General features: G+C 37.9%; 1 protein-coding gene across 12 annotated transcripts in view; it reads right to left on the bottom strand.

Annotated features, from left to right (window-relative positions):
• Positions 1-21,543, bottom strand: part of Acsl4 (acyl-CoA synthetase long chain family member 4) — a 104,396-nt gene that overhangs the window by 49,046 nt on the left and 33,807 nt on the right. For 10 of the 12 annotated variants that reach the window (XM_042690025.1, XM_042690017.1, XM_042690023.1 and 7 more), the window contains one exon: positions 3,043-3,095. The gene's annotated coding sequence lies outside the window, so the exon portion shown is untranslated. Of the gene's footprint in view, positions 1-3,038; positions 3,096-21,543 lie in introns of all 12 variants that reach the window. The other 2 variants (XM_042690026.1, XM_042690027.1) reach the window with 1 other exon arrangement.

The following is a 21,543-nucleotide window of genomic DNA, read 5'->3' as shown; positions in this document are numbered from 1 at the left end:
GGAGATTAGTCTCATGGACTCTTCTGCCCAGGCTATCTTTGAAACTTGATCCTCAGGACTCAGCCTCCCAAGTAGCTAGGATTACAGGTGGGAGCCATTGGTACCTGACTAAGCCATTTCGTCTAAGACTATAATTCAGCTGCCTAAGCACCCTAATGTAAAACTGTACTTTTTTATAGCTCAATCTGGTCAAGTATAAAGTATATCTTATAAATAAACCTAATAAAAAGAACTCAAAGACTGATAAATCTGTTGAAGACTGAGCATTTACACTCAATTTTCATATATTAAGAGAAGGGCATATCCCAAAGATAGGAAATGATTCTAAAAGGTCAGTTTTATCCTTAACATTTCATTATTGGTATGTCTGATGTTTCAGAAATTAATAAAATATTTGCAGAAAAAGGAATCTACACATAATCAAACACACTAAAGTTAACATGTCCATGTTAGGAACAGAAATAAATTCCCTGTGGTTCTCTGTCTTCTTCATTTATGTTTATAGGCCCCAAGCTTCACTATAGTGAGTGAGGCAAAACTGGTCTTAAAGGGAGAGTGTTATTTCCATTTTGAGATGCATTTTGGAGTAGCTGAAGCAGCAAAGCTAAGACAACTAATAGAGGACATCCAAAGTACCACAAAGTAATATCTGCAAATTCCTTCACATAACTGGTCAGGTGTACTGCCAAGGCTTTTGCTCTTCATTTTTCAAGTTTTTCACACCTTCTAGTCAGTCTAGATTGACCAACAATCTGGATTGGCCAACACTAATCACTAAAGGCCATTATAAATATCCATTTGTATGTGTAGCTATGTGAGTATTAGAGAGAAAGTAGTATTCTCTGTGGGAAAGTAAGTGCAGAGGCTCTTACAATGGCTCCAGTCTGTATTTTTCCCAAAGAAAATGCTAACCTTATTGATATAGCTTAATTCAGAGAAAACTAATTCTGGTTGCTGATCAAAGTCTGTGGCCATATTTAAAATTCTTCTAATATAGATTAATCAGTGGACTTTGCCACTTGGCTAGTTAAGTCTTTTGACTTCATATATTTTGTTTTTGCAGTACTGGAGCTTGAATCCAGGGCCTCCTGCTTGCTAGGCAGATGCTCTACCACCTAAACCATGCCCCTGGTATTTTTTGCTTTAGTTTTTTTTTTTTTTGAAAAAAGTCTCACAACTTTGCCTGGTTGGCTCAAGGTAACAGGTAAGAACTGTAAGAAATGAGAGGTGAGTGACTGACAGGCTCAAGGTTTTACTGGGGGGACAGACCTTTGGGGCTGCCCCAAGCAGGAGTGGAGGCTGCAGCAGCAGTGGACAGGTGTGAGCAGAATATAAGCAAAATTTTAGGATGCAGTCAGAAGGATCACAATGCCGAGCTTAATGACTAAGATAGAATCTCTCAAATCTTTTACTTGGGCTGATCTCCAACTACAATCTTCCCAATCTTCACCTCCCAAGTAGCTAGGATTATAGGCATGAGACACTTTCCCTGGCCTCTTTGAATTTATGTATAATTGGAAATCAAAATTACTTATTAGCACAAAAGAACTACTAGCACTTCTGATCTGATAATCTAGTATATACTAAAAGCAATTCTCAGAAGACCAGAAATACTAGAGATACAGCACCTAAGCTGCTGGGTTGTCAAATCTGGAACAAATTAAATAGCTCCTCAATGTCTGATTTCTTGTCTGTAAAATAAATCTGGATGCAAATTTTAAGATGCCAAGGCTAATTAAAATTTTTACAATACTGGAAGGAGAAATTTCAGAGCTGCCACTTTTTTAGCCAGGTATCAACTTTTAAAAAGTTACCCTCACCATCATTTTATAAAATAAACAGTAGATTTATCTCCTCAAAATTAGGATACAGTTGAAAATATTTAGTATTAAAAAGAGAAACTTCATGACCTAGTATTCTGCTTTTCCCCATTTCACTAAGCAGTCATGGTTGGAAAGTCAACCTTTGGGAACCACTAGACTACATCTTTTCAAGGCTCAAACAGTATGATTTTTAGTGTTAATGCTCTTTGGTGTTTCTTTTTAATGTAAATAAGGTTGAGGAACATAAGGCTATGGGATGTTGAAGGCTCTCAAGATTATTTGGCACATGATGAATCGGAAATATATCCTACTTACTGCCAGTGGGAAGCCTATGTGCCTATATTGATAAATTTGCATGGCTGGCAAATAATTAAAAATATCCAAAAGTTCCTTAGCAGGAAAATGTTTACATACTCCTGAGTAGATGTGTCAGTGAAAGACAGTGCGAATATAAACTGATACTTAAATGAGTTTGAGATATAATCACTGAAATAGAATAACCTTCAAATTACTGAGGCAAACATAAACTGCTAGAGATAGGACTATTCAATAATGAATGGTTGCTATCAAGCCCACTTTACAGATGAGGAAACTGAAGCAATGGGATACTAAGTAGTTTGTCAAATACATACAGCTGATGTGCCAAGGTAGTGAGAACTGGAATTTCTATCTAGGCCACCATTTTTTGATTATGACTCAAAGATAATTTGTTTGGATTTTGATTACCATTTCCTTTTTTATAATGAGTGGCAATTATTTAAATTTTATTTTATTTATTTATTTTTCTGTCGGTTGTGGGGCTTGAACTCTGGGCCTGGACGCTGTCCCTCAGCAATTCAGCTCAAGGCAAGTGCTCTACCACTTGAGCCACAGTGTCACTTCCAGTTTTCTGAGTGGTTTATTGGAGATAAGAGTCCCAAGGACTTTCCTGCCCAGGATGGCCTTGAACCTCGATTTACATCTCTCATCCTCCTGAGTACCTAGGATTACAGGCATGAGCCACCAACCCAACCACCAACTATTTAAATTTTAGAAATTACATAAGGTAAAATGTTTTCCCATTTTACTTTTCCAAATTTTACCTTTTTAACATCATCCTAAATATTGGTAGTGTTTTTCAGTATAAAAAGAGTCCAGATGCCAGTTAGTATAGTTCCTAAACTTTCTCAGGAAGTCAATATAATTAAGAATCTAGAATTTCTAAAGGGTACATACTTACAGATATCCTCTTTTCCTTTTAGAAGAACAATATATATCTTCTGTTAAATCAATCTGTAGTAAGAGAAAACACATATGAGTACTGTGCCATGAGAAATTAATCTCTGAAGAAAAAGGTCAAGTTATTTCATGTTCCTGTGTCTCTAGCTCAAGTTTGACTGGGCACCAAGGGCAAAAGAAGGGGCTACTTAAGATTAGTGCTTAAGAGTAGCAGTGCTATAAGGATCTCAATAAGTAAACCGAGCCAGATAAGAGACAGTATAATCCAATTGTACGAGAAAGCAGCAACACACAGAAGTCATGTGTTTTTATTTAGTCCTCTGATTTTACCATAGTCAGGCCTATAGAAAGTTTAGAGACACTCTAAACAGCTGAACACAGCAAACTAGTTTATCTACCAAGAAAGGCATCACCACTCTCAAATGTTTGCAGACATCTTGCTAATTTTCCCATCAAAACCCCCAAACAAAATATCTCCCTTTAACTAGGCATCACTGGCTCACAATGGTTTTCCTAGCTACTCAGGAGACTGAGATCTGAGAATCATGATTCAAAGCCAGCCTTGGTAGAAAAGTCCATGAAATTCTTACCTCCAATTAACTACCAAAAGCCACAAATTGCATCGTAGCTCAAAGTGGTAAAACACCAGCCTTTAACATAAAAGCTTAGGGACAGCACCCGTTTCAAGCCTCAGGACCATCACAAAACAAAAATTTCCCTTTAAACAGTGCTAGGTTTCATCTACTGAGGGACATTTGGGTTGGTTCCATATCTTAGCTATGGTAAATAATACTGCAATAAACAGACTCGTGCTGGTACCATTAGTGTGGCCTTGTTTGTGATCATTTGGGTAAATGCCCAAAAGTGGGATTGCTGGGTCATAGAGAAGCTCTTTGTGGAGCCTTTTGAGGAAACTTCACACTACAAAGTGGTTGAACAAGTTTACGCCCCCACCAACAATGCAGTAGGGTTCCCTTCTGTCCACATCCCCTCTAGCATCTGTTGTTATTAGATTGCTTGATTATAGCCATTCTAACTGGGGTGAGGTGGTATCTCAGTGTTGTTTTGATTTGCATTTCTTTTATGGCTAGAGAGGTTGAGCATTTCTTCACATGTCTATTGGCCATCCTTCTTTCCTCTCAGTAGATGAATGGATCAAGAAAATGTGGTATATATACACAATGGAATTCTATGCCTCCATCAGAAAGGATGACATTGCCCCATTTGTTAGGAAATGGAAAGACTTGGAAAAAATTATATTAAGTGAAGTAAGCCAGGCCCAAAGAAACATAAGTCCCATGGTTTCCCTTATTTGCAATAACTAGTTTATGTCTGAGACAAGCAGAAAAGGTCAGATAAGTTGAGTTAGGTGAAATGAACCCAAAGATAAGGACACAAGTGGTTTTTTCTTTCTTGCTATTGTTCCTAACATATTTATAAAGTGATTGTTTTGTTGCTTTGTATGTCCCTCTCCCACAGTATAACCCCTGTTTTCACAGTATTTGATGTTGATATACTTTGGGGAGGGTAAGGGAAAAAAACAAATTGTTTAAATAGGGATACAGGTGGGCCCATTGCAACAATGAGATGTACAAAATGCTATGTTGAAAAACGAACTTTACAACTTTGGTGGGGAGAGGGGGTGTAGTCATGGAGATGGGAAGGTAGAGATGGTAGGGGAAAAACAAAGGAGGAGGCAACAGTGCTTGATAAGAAATGTATTTATTACCTTGCTCATGTAATTGTAACCCCTCTATATGGTATTTTCACAATAAAAAAACTTATTTAGTAAAAAAAACAGTGCAAAGTTTGTTGCAGCACTGGTCTAAATAAAAACATAAGAACTTTCCTCAAGTCATGAATAGATAGATCATGGTTTAAACATCAATTTATGGCTGACCTCCTTGGGACAATGAAGGAGAAAAGTACTTAGCATCTGAATATTTAAAACACTAATTCAAAACACTCGAGATACATATTTTATATTGCATACCTACAATTCAACCTTCACATGACTGTAATCCCCACACTACCTAGCTGGTGCTGATACTAATTGGAGTCATTTATTTTCTCCTTTGGTACCTTTATAATAATGAAGCAAAGAATAACTTGTATCCAGATCAATCACTAAGCCATAGTGCCTTTTATTCTATTTCAGACTATTTTCAACTTTATATTAATATCCTTAATCTATTTTGGAGAAGAGAGTGTTGGAGATTGTATCAGTATGAGACTAAATACAAATGATTAAGACTATTTATAAACAAGTAATATGAGTTAAAATTTTTCTTTTTCTCCCATTTGCTGTTCACACATAAACATTAAAATAAAGTCTACACAGTTCACAAGGTGAACAATGAAAAATGTGAAAAACTTCACTATTCTATATTAAAATTTTGTATTTTCCGTAGATAATTCTGACAACTAAAAAAAAAAAAAAATCAATCCTAAAACTTCCTTCTATAGAATCATTTCCAGATCTATAGGTGACAAGAGGATGGGAAAGGAATGTTAAACCATCTACTAGTTTCCTTAATTTGGAAAATAGTTCCATAAACAAACATTTGCAAAGAATAATCAATATTTCACCCTGGGTATATGAGATGAAGAAACTGGTGAGGAAGATGAAGGGTCAGAGAACTGCCTCAGTCTGACAAATATTTCAGCCTCAACCTTTTACTTCTCTCTAGTCTCACACCCCAAATCAGTTGCGAAGAAGTTAACTCCTAGAGATGAAGACAAAAGAAAGACAAAATGTTTCTCCAATGCCTACAACCTTAAAGGCCAATTGATCATAGGAAAAAGGAGTTCGGAGTATTACTCACAGGCAGTACACATGCTTAGCATATTCCACCCTAAGTTTGATCCCTAGCAAGGAAAAAGAAAGACTAAGAAATGAAAGAAATGCTACTCATGAGAGGAAATCAAATCACAATATCTAACCTAGCCCAGTGGAATATTTTTGTTTATATGCTAGTACCGGAACTTAAATTCAGAGACTCTCACTTACACTAGGCTTTTTCATTCATAGCTAGCACTCTACCACTTGAGTCACACCTCTAATATAGTATTTTGCAGTTTAATTAAAGACAGAGTCATATGGCTGACATTAAACTATTATCCTCCAGATTTCAGCCTCGTAAGTAGGTAGGATTACAAACAGGCTTGAGCCATGGAAGCCAGGCTGGAGTTTTTCTATAAAACAATGAAAGTCCAACTGACCATGCACTCCATTCTCTCTACCCACCCCACTTCAAATCAGTAACGTCCTCTATAAAGTCATTCTATTAAAATACATTGAATGCATAATTTAATATAAAAGACCTAAGCAGATTGCCACCATACAGGTTCTATTTACAAATAATCAGGGACAAGAATAATTTGGCTAAAATTATACTGAAAATTTTTCACTTTTATGGATACACAAATATTTTATAAAATAAGGAAGTTGAAATGTCCACAGAGAACAGGAGAGTAAAAAATGACTTTTGAAAAAGCAAAACATGATGCAAATACCAGAGCGTTGCTTAACTTCAAATAATCATCATATTTGGAGACATTCTGAAAAACAAACCATTAACATGTTTACTTTGGACCTTCACTGTAAATAACTTGGTCTATTAACCAACACTTTGAAAACATTCTCCCAGAAGTAAGGTCAATACTAAACTTGTGATAGTATCTGTTGGAAATGTTTTAAGCATGATTAATCAATCATGCTCCTGAAATTTATGGCTCAAAACAAATTTTAATATATTTGAAAAAGGATGTTCAGAAGAGTGGAAAATATTAAGAAACTCATTAGCACATAATGTTCAAATCTAAAAGTAAATTCTACCAAGACCTTGAAAAATTTTCCTAAGTAACTAATAGTTCTTAGCTGAATGTCAGTGTCTCATACAACCCTAGCTATGAAGGGGCTGAGATCTGGGAATTACAATTCAAAGCCAGCCCTGGAAGAAAAGTACAAAAGTCCTTGTGACTCTCTCCAATTAACCACCCAGAAGGTGGAAGTGGAGCTGTGGCTCCAGTTGAAAAGGGCTTATACTTGAGCAAAAAAAGCTAAGGGACAGCACCCTAGGCCTGAGTTCAAACCCCAGTACCAACACACACAAAAAAACTATATATATATAAACATATTGTCTTGTCTTAGAAGTATATATTAATTGCCCATTAAATGAAAACTATTATAGTAGAATAGTCTACAAATCTAGTTATTGCTGGGTGATAGATATAAGTGAATTTTATGTTTTAATAATTTTATACACTTTCCTATTTTTGTGCTGATTTAGTATCTTCAAATTTACCATAAATAAAAATATTTAAAGCTGGGGCTGGGAAGGTGGCTCAGTGGTAGAGCGCTTGCCTTGCAAGCCTGAGGCCCTGGGTTCGATTCCTCAGCACCACATAAGCAAAAAGAAAAAAGCCGGAAGTGGTTCTGTGGCTCAAGTGGTAGAGCGCTAGCCTTGAGCTGAAGAGCTGAGGGACAGTGCTCAGGCCCAGAGTTCAGGCCCCACGACCGGACCAAAAAAAAAAAAATATTTAAAGCTAATTTTTTTAAAAAAACATGAAGGAAGATGAAAATGACAAGCCAGCCAAACCACTGGAGGATACCTTTCAGATTTTAAGCTATGAGAGAACTTTTTCCTTTCCACTGAAGAACATACATGTATGAAAATGGTTAGAACTTAATGGGACACTTCCTTTTTATATATTAAAACATAGTGAAGGAAGGTTAAAACTCAAGTAGGACAAACAATTATGCAATATGCATGTGTAGATTATACAGAAGATGAAGATAAATCCCAAGATTAGCACAGACTAGGATGCTACCTCATGGAACAAGCAGATAATATGTGTGTGTGTGTGTGTGTGTGTGTGTGTGTGTGTGTGTGTGTGTGTGTGTGTGTGTGTCTTGCGCACATATGTGTATCCCCTAGGGTTTAAGCTCAACTCAAGGCCTAGGTGCTGATCCTGAATTCCTTTGCTCAAGGCTAAGTGTCTATCACTTGAGAGCCACAGCTCCACTTCTGGCTTTTTTGGTAACTAACTGGGAGTTCAGAGTCTCATGGATTTTTCTGCCAAGGCTGGCTTTGAATTGTAATTATCAGACCTTAGCCTCCTGTAGTTAGGATTATAGACATGAGCCACCAGCACTCAGCCAAATAGAAAATTTTTTAAATGTTTTTTTCAAAATATCCAAACATTACAAAATACATTAAATAAAGGTAAAATTGTCTTCAATAGGTCATTTTAAAAGACAGTTTTTAATTTTGGCAGATAACCTTGAAGCCTACAAATATTCTAATATATACTCACACATAAACAATTTTTAAGCAAAATATGGAATCACACTACGTATACAGGTTTGTAACTTGCTCTTAAATTCTGATTCTTTTACATGGCATAGTGTGCTGTATAACAAAATCACAATTAAGTCTAAGCAATGTTTTTATTGGTGGATGTTTTGAACTAGTCCCATTATTAGAAATATAGTAATAAACATCCCTATTGTCATATTTATGCCAGTACTTGCAGAGTATATATTTGTAGCATACATGCAGAGTTTCAAAGGTACGATCATTTTAGATTTTTAGTCTGTTAAAATTGCCCTTCATCCAAGGAAATGGGAACATGAGGTTTGTTTACTTTGTTGTTTTGTTTTTCCTATTTGTCTTGTTTGTTCATTTATCTGTCTTTGGGATGGGAAGGTGAACACAGAAATGGAGGGACTAAGGTAAACTAATGCAGCAGTGGTACTCACTAGATACTATGTTGAAAGTGAACTGTACAACTTGTGGGCGGGAACTGAAGAGAAAACTGGTAGAGCAAGAGGGAAGAGTTGACATTGTCCAAAAAGAAATGCATTCATCACCCAATTTATTTAACTAGCTCTTCTGTACATCACCTTAAAATGCTTTAAAAATTAACATTCAGGCTGAGTGATGGTACCTGATGCCTATAATCCTAGCTCCCATACAGAATGTTGAGATCTGAGGATTTTAATTCGAAGCCAGCCCAGACATAAAAGTCCATGAGATGCTTATTTACAATTTAACCAACAAAAAGCCAGACATGGCCAAAGTGGTATAATACTAGCCTTGAGAAACAAAATAGCTTAGGAACAGAATCCAGGCCGAGTTCAAACTCCAGAACCAGCACAAAAAAAATTGTCCTTCAGATTTATGATCAGCTAGTGACACCCAATGGCAATGAGCAAACCAGGCACCCAGATCTTGGGTACCAATTAAAGGAACCACAACTGTATGGAGCAGTTAACTACAGAACCAAGTAGGAAAAGTAGTGAGCCTGGTGTTGTCTTGTGCCAAAGAGTAAAGGAAGTGCTTTAAAAGAAAGCACATATCAAAAGGTCATGGGGGGAGGGGGAGGAAGGAGTCCTAATGATCAAAGCTGTTATAGTTTGGGCAACAAAATAACTAATGAGGGCTGGGAAGGTGGCTCAGTGGTAGAGCGCTTGCCTTGCATGCATGAGGCCCTGGGTTCAATTCCTCAGCACCACATAAGCAGAAAAAGCCGGAAGGGGCGCTGTGGTTCCAGTGGTAGAGAGCTAGCCTTGAGCTGAAGAGCTGAGGGACAGCGCCCAGGCCCAGAGTAAGACGGGATAAACAAATGAGGCAGAGAGGACAAATTGTCCTAATAGAAAAATTCTAATGTAAAAAGAAAGGAAATAGAAAATTTCTATTAGAATTTCACAGGAAAAAAAGTGAATTCTAACACTAGTGGGCAACAGTTCAAAGCTGAAAACTAATGTCTCCAAGTATCTCCCTAAATATGTACTAATACACAAAAGTTAAAGGTCTCAATATTTCTTTATTACAAAGGGAATACATTACTTACTACTTTATAATGATAGCCTAGGTAATAAATGCTACCATCAGCAGTTAGAAGGTATATCAGCATCATGTAAACTGGAACATGATGCACTGAGAAGAGTCCAACATTATTATTTCCATAGAATTCTTAGAATGGGAAAACAGTCATTTGCAGTGGTAAAAGCTGACCATCAAGTGACTGAGTTTACCATCACAGTAGTAGGACACAACATTACACATCTCCTGTTATGCTACACCCAGAAGGACACACCATTTCTGGAATAATTTTGCCCAAATGGTATGACCTTAATCTAATTATGAAAGACATGGGATTACGTCCAAATGGTACATTCTACAAAGAAAAGTAACTGGTACTTTTCAAAACTGTTGATGGCTGGAGATGGGAATGTAACTGTGTAGCAGAGAGCTAGTCAAATATTCAGAAGGTCCTGAGTTGGATGACCAGTACTACAAAAACAAACAAACTAAAAAAAAAAATCTCCACAAAATTATCAGTGTTGAAACAAGAGACTGAAGAACTGATATAGGTCAGAGGAGAAGAAAGGAAAGAGGCAGAACTCAGGTGCAACATTGGATTCTGAACTCAATACTGGAGCACAAAAAGGAAATTAGCAGAAATTCTGGTAGAACTTGAACTAAATCTGTGGTGTAATTAACACTATTGTACCAATAGTAATTGTGCGGACAACTATACTATGTAAGGCACCAACATTAAGAAAAGCTTGGTAGCCGGGCGCTGGTGGCTCACGCCTGTAATCCTAGCTATGCAGGAGGCTGAGATCTGAGGATCGCGGTTCAAAGCCAGCCCGGGCAGGAGAAACTGTGAGACTCCTATCTCCAATAAACCACCAGAAAACCGGAAGTGGCGCTGTAGCTCAAGTGGTAGAGCGCTCGCCTTGAGCTGAAGAGCTGAGGGACAGCGCCCAGGCCCAGAGTTCAAGCCCCACGACCGACAAAAAAAAAAAAAAAAAAAAAGAAAAGCTTGGTGAAAAGGAAATGGTAAACTATTTTTACAACTCCTTTATAAAAGTTTAAAGTTGATTTTTACAAAATTAAGCATGACCTCTGAAAAGAATACATCATTTCATGTTCTCCCTAGCACTTATATGAATGCCATTTACCCACAACTCCTCCAACACTGACAAAATGGTTTGATAGATGCCAGAGTTGTCATTTTACATTTTCATATTAAAACAAAGAACATGAGAATAATCCACCATATCTGAATCTCCTTTATTGTCTTGTTCAAGACATTTGCCCATTTTATCACTTATCATTCACTATTTCAGTGACTTATTGAGTACTTATTATATATTAAGGAAATAAGGTCTTTGAAATACTATAAATATATTCCCAGTACTGTTTTCTTTTTCATTTAAGGCACTCCTTTTGGATAAATGTTACAACTTAAGTTTTGGCTAGTAAACTAATGTCATTTGTAGCTTTTGGGTTATAATACCACTTCAAGATTATAAAAATAGGCTAGGTGCCAGTGGCTCACACCTGTAATCCTAGCTACTCAGGAGTCTGAGATCTGAGAATCATGGTTCAAAGCCAGCACAGACAGGAAAGTCCATGACACTCTTATCTCCAATAAACTACTAGAAAACTGGACGTAGCACTGTAGCTCAAGTGGTAGAGCTCTAGCTTTCAGCTGAAGAGATGAGAGACAGATCCCAGGCCGAGTTGAAGCCCCACGACCAACCAATATATATATATATATATATGTATGTATGTATGTATGTATGTATGTATGTATGTGTATATATATATAGATATACATATGTGTGTGTATGTATGTGTATATATATATATATATACATATACATATGTGTGTGTGTGTGTGTGTGTGTATTATTCCCTCAAATTTCTTTTTTTTTGGGGGGGGGAGGTCCGGTCATGGGGCCTAAACTCTGGGCCTGGGCACTGTCCCTCAGCTCTTCATCTCAAGGCTAGCGCTCTACCACTTGAGTCACAGCACCACTTCCGGCTTTTTTCTTTTTGCTTCTGTGGTGCTGAGGAATTGAACCCAGGGCCTCATGCATGCAAGGCAAGTGCTCCACCACTGAGCCACCTTCCCAGCCCCTCCCTCATATTTCTTAAAGTGTGATTACCAGACCAAAGACAGATCTTTTTTGAGGTGTAGGTAGAAAGATGAAGTGGTAGGGAGATTTTTTTAATACATACTACAAAATTACTTCGCATTTTGAAATGCTGTACCCACTTATATCCTCTGTTAGCAGCACTGAATATTTTATTATAAAATAATTTTATTATCCAATAGGCAAAAACATCTACTCTGCCTATACTTTATCCACAAAGAAACCAATTGTTATCTTAAAAATCCATATGGCTAGGGGGGGTATGATTGGGTGGGGGGGAGGGGGGAAGGGAGGTGAAGGGTAAACAAAGGAGGAGGCTGCAATGCTTGGTAAGAAATGTATGCATTATCCTGCCCATGTAATTGTAACCCCTCTGTACAGTATGTTCTCAAATAAAATAAAATAAAATTTTAAAAAAAATCCATATGGCTGGATATTTACGACTCATTCCTTGTAATCCTAGCTACAGGAAGTTGAGATCTGAGGATCACAGTTCAAAGCCAGCCTGGACAGGGAAGCCCATGAGAGTCTTATCTCCAAACAACCATGAAAATGCTGGAAGTGGAACTGTGGCTCAAGTGGCACAGTGCAGGTCTTGAGAAAACAGCTCAGGGAAAATGCCCAGGCCCTAAGTTCAAGTCCCATGACCAGCACAGTCACACACACACAAAAATTGTCCTTAGTTTCCAATGTTCTCATTTCCAAAACTTTATCCAGTTTTCTTCAACACACAGTTCTATTCTCACAGTTCTTAAAATGTATTTTATTACCCTCTGTGAATGACAAAAGTCTCTTAATCATTTATTTTATTGAACATACATAAAATTTTATGTTCAATCAAGGCAAGAACCATGTCCTAGTCTGTCTGCATTCAACTTTTTTTTTTTTTTTTTCGGACATGGGGCTTGAACTCTGGGCCTGGGTGCTGTCCCTCAGCTCTTCAGCTCAAGGGGAGAACTCTACCACTTGAGCCATAATGCCACTTCTGGTTTTCTGAGTGGTTTATTGGAGATAAGAGTCTCATGGAGTTACTTGCCCAGGCTCACTTTGAACTATGATCCTCAGATCTCAGTCTCCTGAGTAGCTGGGATTACAGGCATGAGCCACCATCACCAGCACCGGCGGCATTCAACTTTTGCTGGTAAATACCATCAAACATTTCATGGAACAAAGAAAGTAACACAGAATATAGCTAGTTTGAGTCATTATTTCTTCCCCTCACAGTTAACATCATCTTTTACTTCATTTCTTTGTATCTATTTTAAGCCAATATTTCTTTCTCTTTTTTTTTAGTTGTATTGTAAAGTTGATGTGAAGTAAGGAGGTTATGTCTGGTCGGTGCCATAGTGGCCACATGGTGGGTGGTAGGGTCTGGCATCTTGTCTTCATGCTAGGGGAAGAAAACACCACTGCCCACCTGCCTCTCAGGTGATGGGAGGAGGCAGGGGCAGGCACTTGGCTGATAGGTTACTGAATCTGTCAGTCCAGTGTCTGGGACTGGGAATTTCCTGAGGATCTTCCCCCTGCACCGATATATTAAGGACTGGACCAGCCTAGCTGCCAGGAGGCCATGCCACTTGTGTCTCTGTGATCATCATGGCATCCCAATTCAGCTCTCCATTGGAGCTGAATGTGCTTGTTGGTATTGTTTTTGTTCTTTCTTTCCTCTTTAGCATGTTTCCTAACTGTGTTATGTGTACTTGGGGGCGGTAGGCCTTTGTAACAACTGGTTGTCTGCAGACTGCTAACTGTGTAATAAAGACTCCAATATTGCACCTTCCAAAATGTGGCTTCTGGGATAATTCACCTTACAACAATGCACAGAGGGGTTATAGTTATGTAAGTAATAAGTACATTTCTCTTTGAACAGTCACACGCTCCTTCTTTTTCTCCTGCTCCCCCACAACTCCCCTTCTCCCCAAGTTGTAAAGTGCATTACCAGCTCTGTGTTGCACCATTTCTATGCTTCCCCTTCCCCTCCCCAAATCAGATAAACTTACATTCAAGACAAAAGGTTTAGAAATCAAAAACAGTGACAACACAGAATAAACCAAAGGAAAAAAAGAAAAAGGACATAACTACAAACAGAATACTAAAAAAAACTCTCACTGCCAACATTTCTTTTTAGGATGTCATCTGCAACAGATATTTTGGGAAAGTACTTATGGCAAGTAGAAAGGTGTGAATGTTTTAGCCAAACAAAATCCTTGGTTCTAGTTATAACCTACAAGTTATATTTGTCTCTGCTGGAAGAACACATAAATTGCCAATCTATGACAACAGTGGATATTTATTTTCATAGTTAATCTGCAGTATTCTGATAAACCTTCACTTTATCATCTTTGAAGCAATGTTTATTTACATACTAGACCCAAGTCTCCATCTAAGCCCAATTGACAGTCAAGCTTGAATGCCAAGAAAAAGTACTCCTCTCTAGGCAATAATTCCTTTACCAGCTACTTTGTTATGTAACACTCCCTCATAATGTGCATGGAAAAGGGAATGGATCTATTCGAATACAGATAGTGGGTCTAACTGGTAACATGTTGGCTCCCTGTGACCCTGCCCCCCGACCTTTACTATTTTCATGGCTAAGATTCCTAACAGTTTTAAATGTATTCAAAGCTGCAAGTTCTGTGGGTAGAAGTGTCCACTGGCAGTCACTGGCTGTCTAATAAAGACTCCTGATTCCACCTCTCAAAGTGTGGCTTCTCTGTATCTCATTAACGAATTCCCATATAACGTTATCAACTGCCTCATCCACAATCATACAAATTCTACTTCTCACCAACAAAGGGACAGACTTTTAGACTAAATATGCATGAAAATAAAAACTGAAGTAGGGATGCTGAATATAATCATGGCCACATGGTGGATGATATGGAAATTCAGTTTAACTTGCACCATCTTCATGGTAGAAGCAGGATAGTCCCACTTGCCAGGTGATAGGTGTGCCTGAATTCCTTGAGATGGGGGGAGGGGACTTGGACAATAAGATACTGAACCTGCCAGTCTTGGGCCTTGAACTCTCAAGCTCCTGTGACCCTACCCCCTGACTTGACCCTATTTAGGCTGAGACCACCTCAGGGGCAGGGACGCCATGCCAGTTTTCTCCTGTTTGCATGTGTCCTGTCCTGGCTCTCCTCCGGTTAACATGGTGTCCCACATCAGCTCTCCTGATATGGTTTGTTGGTATTGTTTTTCTGCCCTTCTTTCTTCTTCTACTCTCATGGCTCATTTTTCTGACAGCATGGAGTGTATTTGTATTTTCAGGGTTGCAGGGCTTTGCAACAAGCATCCACCTGCAGTCATTGGCCTAATAAAGACTCCAGATTTGACCTCTCATAACGTGGCTTGTCTATTTTCTTGATGTATAAAACAAACTTAAAAACTGTGAACTAGTTTTAATGAGAAGCTTTTCTCATGGATGAATCATAAGTGCAACAGGACAAATACCACATGATAACATTTACATGAGGAAGCTAAAACAGTCAAATTCATGAAAACAGAAAAAAGGCAGATTTACAAGGACCTGTGTAGAGACAGAAATAAGGTGGTATTAGTCAAAGGGTAATGGTTTCAGTTTTACAAGATGAATAAATCCTAAATTTGTACTACACAACACAGTGACTATAGTTAGCAATACTGTATTATATGCTTAAATAATTTTTAAATAGTTAGGTCTTACATTAGCTGTTCTTATCACCCATTTTATATATATATAGAGAGAGAGAGAGAGAATGATAATGTTAAGTTAGAAAATGGCTGGGTACCGGTGGCTCATGCCTATAATCCCAGCTACTCAGAAAGGCGAGATCTGAGGATAATGGTTTAAAGTCAGCCCAGGCAAAAAGTCCTTGAAACTCTTATCTCCAATGAAACACACACACATATACACACACACTAGCTGGGAGTGGAGCAGTGGCTCAAGTGGTACAGTGCTAGCCTTGAGTATTTAAAAAAAAAAAACAACTTAGGAAGAATGCCCATGCAGTGAGTTCAAATCCCAGGACTAGCACAACAAAAAAGGAAGGAAACTCTTGGAAGTGATGGATGCATTTATTGCATAGATTATAGTGATGTTTTCATGATATATATTTAATTCATCAACTTGCACGTATTAAATCTGTACAGGCTTTTTGTACATCCATCATACCTCAATAAAGTTTTAAAAATAAAGAACAGAGTAATATTTACTATTTGTCAAACACTAGTTTTCAAATTCAGTTTTTATGCCACTGTAATCATATAACACTTAAAAATGACTATAGCCGGGTGCCAGTAGCTCACACCTATAAGCCTAGCTACTCAGGAGGCCCAGATCTGAGGATCACAGTTCAAAGCCAGCCCAGGCAGGAAAGTCTGTAAGACTCTTATCTCCAATAAACCACTAGAAAACCGGAAGTGAAGCTGTGGCTCAAGCGGTAAAGCACTCGCTTTGATCTGAAGGGATAGCGCCCAGGCCCAGAGTTCAACCCCCACGACCAACCAAAAAAAATATGACTATAAATTAACGCATGCAGTATTGAGGACTAAGGAATTGATCCATTTCTCTGACTCTGTCACTTGAGGATGCTTTACATGTTTTGCTACTAGTAACAGAAATCATGGTAAAGGACACAGGGAACTAACCAAAATGATGCACACTAACATGAAAAATGGAAGATGCTCACACAAAAACTTCACTTAGTGCCAAAAAAACACTTTTATTTACTGATGCTTTGTTATAACCTCCAGTTTCTGAGGTCCATTCCTTGATGCCAGCTCTCAAAAGCACCTGTGGAGCATGGTGCTATTCAATTTTGTTAGCCACTAATCCACAACTCCTTCATATTAAGTGTTAAACTGAATCTATTAACAATGGAGAGATTTTCAACATCTGGTCAAAGGAATGAAACAAAATGAAGAAATCCCATTTGCTTCTATTTTTTTCCTTTTTTGTGGGCATGAAGTGTAGCCTCCAGCCTACTTGCTTTTTGCTTGTTATTTTGGAGATGCACTCTTTTGGATATCAGCTTCTTGAATAGCTAGGATTACAGGCATGAGCCACCAGCAAGCAGCTTCATTTGCTTTCTAATAAGTATTTTAATCTTCAGTTTTGAATGGGTTAAAAAAAGTTGGTAAAAAACAAATTACAGAGTGAAAGACCTAGTTAACATTAAAAGGAATTGCCCTAATCTTTACTTATCTTGCAAGATTTTTTATAGGAACTAAATAAAATGGCCAAATCTCAGTACTCTATACGGCAAAAAAGAAAAAAAAAAGAATAGAAAAGAGTTAGTTATTGACCAGAGAAACACAGGTTGCTTGGTTCCCCTCACTTGTGGGAGCTAGAATGTGCACATAAATCTACAAGTAAACATACTGAGTAGTATGCAAGTGGTTACAAGTGAATTAACTGAAGTATAACAGACTGTGGAGAGCTCAAATAGTATACTTCTTTAGAAAGACTAAGTCAAAACTCATAGACTTGGGGCTGGGAAGGTGGCTCAGTGGTAGAGCGCTTGCCTTGCATGCCTGAGGCCCTAGGTTCGATTCCTCAGCACCACATAAGCAAAAAGAAAAAAGCCGGAAGTAGTGCTATGGCTCAAGTGGTAGAGCACTAGCCTTGAACTGAAGAGCTGAGGGACAGCGCCCAGGCCCAGAGTTCAGGCCCCACAACCGGACCCAAAAAAAAAAAACAAAAAACTCAAAGAATTCACAAACTTTATAGACCATGATGATGACAATTTGCTTTGTGAAGGTTAAAATTGTTTATGACTTCAATTATCACTACTCCACAATACTGTGAAATATGTGAAATTTATGTAATCACCTAAGCTTGATTATTAAAAGGAAAAAAAGAAAAACAAAACAAAGTAAGTACCAGAAAATGGGTACTTGCAAGAGTGGGGCCAAGGGGAGACGGGTATCAGAATGGAGGGGGGAGAATTCAGCTAAGATTCCTTGTATATACTACAGATTTGAGAAAAGAGGTGAAGGAGTGGGTTGAATGGGGATGAAGATATTGAAAGGATGACACAGATCAAGATGCATTGTATATACAAACTGCTTTGTTAAGTGGCAAAAATTCAAAACATATCCTAAAAAGTTAAGAAAAGCAGTTTATAGCTCTGAGCTCCTACATCAACAAATTGGAGAGATCTGAAACTAACAATTTAATGACACATCTAAACCTCCTTGAAAAAGAGCAGCAAGATAAACCCCAATCCACTAGACGGAAAGAAATAATCAAAATTAAATCAGAATTAAATGAATTAGAATCCAAAAAAACTATACAAAGAATCAACAAAACAAAGAGTTGGTTCTTCAAAAAACTTAACAAAATTGATAGACCCTTAGCAAATCTTATCAGAAATTAATAAAATAATAAATTAATAAACTCAAGAGATGAGAATGGAAACATCACCACGGAAACAAAAAAGATTCAGAACATTATAAGGGAATACTTCTCAAAACTCTATGCTAATAAGTTTGAGAACTTGACAGAAATGGACCTTTTCCTAGCAAATATTGACATGCCAAAACTAAACCAAGATGAGTTAAACTATCTTAACAGGCCCATATCAAGCACTGAAATAGAAACAGCAATAAGAGACCTCCCAGCTAAGAAAAGTCCAGGACCAGATGGTTTTACAGCAGAATTTTACAAGGCCTTCAAAGCAGAGCTCACACCAATACTCCTCCAACTCTTCAATGAAATTGAAAGAGAAAGCTCACTAACGAACACATTCTATGAAGCCATCATAACCCTCATCCCAAAACCAGGCAGGGACTCATCAAAGAAAGAGAACTATAAACCCATTTCTTTGATGAATATTGATGCAAAACTTCTCAACAAAATTTTGGCCAATCGACTTCTACAATTTATCCAAAAAATCATACACCACGATCAAAGAGGATTCATTTCAGGGATGCAAAGCTGGTTCAATATACGCAAATCAATTAATATTATTCATCACATCAACAGGAGCAAGAATAAGAACCACATGGTTATCTCAATAGACCCAGAAAAAGCATTCGACAAGATCCAACACCCCTTCATGATGAAGGTTTTGGAAAAATTAGGAATCTATGGAACATTCCTCAATACAATAAAGGCTGTATATGACAAACCTACAGCCAGCATTATACTCAATGGTGAAAAACTAAAGCCATTTCCTCTTAACTCAGGAACAAGACAAGGATGCCCACTCTCTCCACTTCTCTACAATCTAGTATTAGAATGCCTAGCTACAGCAATAAGACAAGATGCAAACATAAAGGGGATCCAAATAGGGAAAGAAGAAATAAAACTCTCCCTCTTTGCAGATGACATGATCTTGTATTTAAAGAATCCCATAGACTCCACTCCCAAATTACTCAAGCTGACTCAAAACTTTGGCAAAGTAGCAGGTTATAAAATTAACCCCCAAAAATCAATGGCTTTTCTGTATGCCAACAATGAGAAAAGTGTGGCTGAAATTAGGAAAGCAACTCCATTTGTAATAGCCCGACAAAAAATAAAATACCTACGAATTAACTTAACTAAAGAAGTGAAGGACCTCTATGATGAAAACTTTAAAATCTTGAAAAAGGAAATCAACACAGAACTAAAAAAATGGCAAAGCCTCCCATGCTCCTGGATTGGAAAGATTAACATCGTGAAAATGGCAATACTTCCCAAGGCTATCTACAAATTCAACGCAATACCTATCAAAATTCCAACCTCATTCTTCAAGGAAATAGAAGAGGCAATCCAAAAATTCATATGGAACAATAAAAGACCCCCAATAGCAAAAATGCTCCTCAATGGAAAGAACACTGCTGGAGGAATATCAATACCAAATTTCAAACTCTACTATAAAGCCATAGTAATCAAAACAGCTTGGTATTGGCATAATTACAGACCTCAGGACCAATGGAATAGAATTGAAAACCCAGAAATGAACCTAAAGACCTATAGCCATCTAATCTTCGATAAGGGAGCTAAAACAATACAATGGAAGAAAGACAGCCTCTTCAGTAAATGGTGCTGGCAAAATTGGTTAACTACATGTAGAAAACTAAAGCTAGATCCTTATATATCACCCTGCACCAGAATCAACTCCAAATGGATCAAAGACCTTGAAGTCAAAGCAGACACTCTGAAAACATTACAGGATGGAATAGGAGAAACCCTAGGCTCCTTGGCTCAGGCCGAAATTTTTTGAATAGAGACTCGGAAACACAACAAATCAAAGAAAGGTTGGACAAATGGGATTGCATAAAGTTGCAGAGCTTCTGCAGGGCAAATGACATAGCTAGCAAGATCAATAGAAAGCCCACGGATTGGGAGAAGATCTTTACTAGCCATACAACGGACAAGGGTCTCATATCTAAAATATACTTGGAACTCAAAAAATTAAACCACCCAACAACAAATCCTCAAAGAAACAACTGCCCAATAAATAAGTGGGCGAAAGACTTAAAGAGAAACTTCTCTGAAGAAGAAAGAAGGATGGCCAATAGACACATGAAGAAATGATCAACATCCCTAGCCATAAAAGAAATGCAAATCAAAACAACATTGAGATATCACCTCACCCCAGTTAGAACGGCAAAAATCAAGAACTCTAACAACAACAGATGCTGGAGGGGATGTGGACAGAAAGGAACCTTACTTCACTGTTGGTGGGAATGTAAACATGTTCAACCACTTTGGAAAGCAGTATGGAGGTTCCTCAAAAGACTTCACATAGAACTCCCCTATGACCCAGCAATCCCACTTTTGGGCATTTACCCAAATGTTCACAAACAAGACCACACTAAAGCTACCAGCACAACAATGTTTATTGCAGCATTATTTACCATAGCTAAGATATGGAACCAACCCAGATGCCCCTCAGTAGATGAATGGATCAAGAAAATGTGGTATATATACACAATGGAATTCTATGCCTCCATCAGAAAGAATGACATTGCCCCATTTGTTAGGAAATGGAAAAACTTGGAAAAATTATATTAAGTGAAGTAAGCCAGGCCCAAAGAAACATAGGTCCCATGGTTTTCCTTATTTGCAATATCTAGTATATGTATGAGTCAAGCGGAAAAGGTCAGATAATGTGATGTCAGGAAAATGAACCCTTAGATATGTATTTTAATGTTTTTTTCTTTCATGCATGTGTTTGTAACGCATTTATAAGATTATCTCTTTGTTGCTTTTTATGTCCCTCCCCCACAGTATAACCCCTACTTTCACTATATTTGATGTCAGTATAACTTGTGGAGGATATGGGGAAAAACCAGTTGTTTAAGGATACAGGTGGACCTGTTGCAACAATGAGAAGTACAAGTTGTCATGTCCAAAACGAGCTTTACAATGTCGGTGCAGGGGGGGGGGGGGGGCGGGGGGAAGGAGAAGGATTGGGATTGGTGGGGAGGGGGGAGGCTGGGAAGGGATGTGAAGGGTAAACCAAAGGAGGAGGCTGCAATGCTTGGTAAGAAATGTACGCATTATCCTGCCCATGTAATTGTAACCCCTCTGTACAGTATGTTCACAAATAAAATAAAATTATATTAAAAAAA

The sequence above is a fragment of the Dipodomys spectabilis genome, unplaced genomic scaffold, assembly GCF_019054845.1.
Source record: "Dipodomys spectabilis isolate Male_0828 unplaced genomic scaffold, ASM1905484v1 ptg000132l, whole genome shotgun sequence".
NCBI classification, from domain to species: Eukaryota; Metazoa; Chordata; class Mammalia; order Rodentia; family Heteromyidae; genus Dipodomys; species Dipodomys spectabilis.
The sequence above is the reverse complement of the archived record's forward strand: the minus strand, read 5'-3'. Positions and strand labels throughout refer to the sequence as shown.